Genomic DNA, 2,995 nt, shown 5'->3' with positions numbered 1-2,995 from the left:
ATGAAATAAAATGTCCAAACTACTTATAGTTAAGAACAATTTAACTTGTTCTAGTTGCTAAGGGGGCTTATTTAAAATGTAAATAAAGTAAGTAAAAAGCAATGTACCTTCTAAGACTAAAGAAATTACAAAGGATGTTAATTTTTCAAGTTATCATGTTAAGAAAACATGATGGAATCAGACAGATAATTGAAAAATTACTTAGTAATTGTCAAGATGTCTTCCTCCCCAAATGGTCTAAGAGGACATTAATCGGTAAGCATTTTGTTTTAGATAAATATTTTTACAAAATGTGCTTTCAAAGTCCCCACTGGAGTCCCATCAGCTGAATCATGTTCCTTTAGAGTTAGACTATCAGAGCTGAGTTCCAGGGTCCTAGGAAATGTTTATGGGTCACGAAGGAACAGCCGTTTACTTCCCAGGCATTAGTGTTCACATCCAGTCACTTGATCTCCATAGCTGGGCTACTGGGTACTCTCCTGTGTGGGACACATCACCAAGGAGTCTGGTCTGGTCTACTTTAGCCTTCAGCCAGTTTTACCGCAAAATACACTCTCAAATTCCTTTTTAAGAGAATCTCCATGTCTTTCCTGAATATATTTCAGGAACGCTGTGGTCCACTGCAGAGTCGTTGCCTTATCGGTCTCGGCGTTGCAGAACGGGACTAAAAGATTCAACTCATCACAACAAATGCGGATTCTGCGCCTTCTATCTCTTTCCATGCGGTTGTGCCTCTCCCTGCGCTGGGACCTGCCCCGCTGGGGCCCGCTCTGGGTCTGCTCCCCGAGGGTGGCCTGGGACGACTCCACCGACTTGCCAAGCACCCTGCGCTGCTGTGGAGCCTTCACCCACATTCTGGAGCTCTCCAAGGGCTCTTCGTTCTATGTTTGTGTCCAACTGACGTACCCTACTCCGACTCCTCTTACTTATTGCTTGTTTACATAGTGCTTCTCCTACTTTAATCCAAACCTGCTCAGGCAAAGCTTGGATGCTTTGTAGCTTCAAGTACAGAACATGAGTTACTAGAACTCTGTGTTTGTGAAAGATTAGAATTTCCACTAGTAGAGCAACTATTTGCAGTAAACAGAGGGTATGTAAATTGCAGAGCAGTAGTTGCAGCAGCAGTTTTATTTTTCACTAATGTTGTACATTTGTTTTGTTGCTGATGAAGAGGAACATTCACTAATTCGGATGGATGGCGAATAAGAGTTACCAAATTGTTGAGCGCCATGCCCGGCTCGGTGGGATCCGCGCCGCGCGGCGCTGGCGCGGGCTCGGCTGGGATGCTGTTGAAGCGGTCCTCCAGGCGGACGCGCACGGCCGACTTGGCCCGCGCCTCGCGCGCCCTCCACGTTCTCCTTGCCGGCGCCGTCGGGCGCCTTGGGCCGGCGTGTGCCGGCGCTCGGGCCGTCGGCGCCCGGCGTCTTCTCGGCGGCGGGGAGCGCGCCCGCCTTGCTCAGCAGCATCATGCGCAGCTCCTGGAAGTCGATGTGGCCCAGGCACTGGTTGGCGCCCGCGAAGCCGCCATCGGCCAGCGCAGGCGGGCACAGCACCGGGTACACGGGCGGCGCGCCCCCCGCCGCCGCGCCCCCGGCCGCCGCGAAGACCCCCGCCTTCCGCGCCAGGAGGGCCGAGTTGAGGCGCGTCTCGAGCTCGCCGTCGGCCGCCGCCGCCTCCATGTGCGAGTAGAGGATGTGCTGCAGCTGCGTGTACTCGATCTCGGTCATCTCCACAAGGCTCAGGTCGGTGGTCGTGAAACTCAGCCCCGCCTCGCCCAGCGCCGCGTCCGCGCTCTCGGGGCCCGCCGGTCCGCCCGCCTGCGGCGGCTCCGGCTGTCCGGGGCCCGACATGCCGGCGCCAACAGCGTGGGGCGCGCGGGCGGGCCGGCGGGGCTAGGCCGGGCGGGCTCTACCATTTCTTTATCTCTAAATTAAGGTAATAATATTTACTGGTATCAGAAAGTATAGGCTATTTTATGCTGCAGTAACAAAGACCCCCAAATCTCAGCTGCTTAATACCACTACAGTTTATTTCTCACTCACGCAAAAAGTCCAGCAATTCCATAGTAGAGCCGTGGGTCCAGTGATTCTCCAGGGCAGCTGTTCTCCATGAGTTGGTTCTTCTTTCCAGGGTGCGTTGGTCTTAAGGCACCTCTATACCAACATGTGCTTCCAAGATCACTGTAGCAGGGGAAGAGAGTTTAAATGCTTCCGTGCAAAAGTGACTCACATTTCATTGGCCAAAGCAAGTTAAATGGCTACGCCTAGTTTAAAGGGGGAAAGAAAGCATAATCCTCCCTGCCAGAAAGACAGGAGGACCTGACAGAGTGGTGAGCAGCAGTGATGTCATTTCACTACTCCAGAGGGTAGAGGCGGTGATTAAATGAGATCAAGTCATCCCTGAGAACCACACAGCCACATTGAGAAGAGATTTCTAGAAGGCTAGTTAGCCCCATTCAACAATTATTCCTGCTCCGTAACCTCAGGGACACAAATTTAACTGGTGAGTTACATTTGCAGGTTTTGGAACTTCCATGGTGTCTTAGTCCATTCAGGCTGCTATAACAAATATCACAGACTGAGTGGCTTATAAGGAAAATTAATTTATTTCTTACAGTTCTGGATGCTGGGAAGTACGAGGTCAAGGCACTAGTGTCTGATGAGAGCCTGTTTCCTCCTAGACAACCGGTTGTCTTCTCACTGTAAACTTAAATGTCAAAAGGGGCAAGTGAGCTCTCTGGGTTCTCTTTTTCTGAGGCCACTAATCTCATTTGTGAGAGCTCCATTCTCATGACCTAATCACCTCCCAAGGCTCCACCTCCTAATACCATCCTCTTGGAGGTTAGGATTTCAACATGTGAATTTTGGGAGGACACAAACATTCAGACCATAGCACATGTTCATTCTTAAAGAGTTGAGACGCTTAAGTATCAAATTTGAGAATACAAAAATTTTGTTAGTGTAAATGAGTAGACATAATGACTTCAGAAGACTCA

The 2,995-nt window shown here is 50.4% G+C and overlaps 1 pseudogene; it reads right to left on the bottom strand.

The window, feature by feature from the left end:
- Positions 1-442: 442 nt before the first annotated feature.
- On the bottom strand, positions 443-1,850 carry LOC113633274 (transcription factor-like 5 protein pseudogene; annotated as a pseudogene).
- Positions 1,851-2,995: the final 1,145 nt, after the last annotated feature.

The sequence above is a fragment of the Aethalodelphis obliquidens genome, unplaced genomic scaffold (genome assembly GCF_003676395.1).
Source record: "Aethalodelphis obliquidens isolate GAN/ISIS:26980383/991018 unplaced genomic scaffold, ASM367639v1 scaffold39, whole genome shotgun sequence".
Lineage (NCBI taxonomy): Eukaryota > Metazoa > Chordata > Mammalia > Artiodactyla > Delphinidae > Aethalodelphis > Aethalodelphis obliquidens.
Note: the sequence above shows the minus strand (reverse complement) of the source record. Positions and strands in the feature narration are given on the sequence as shown.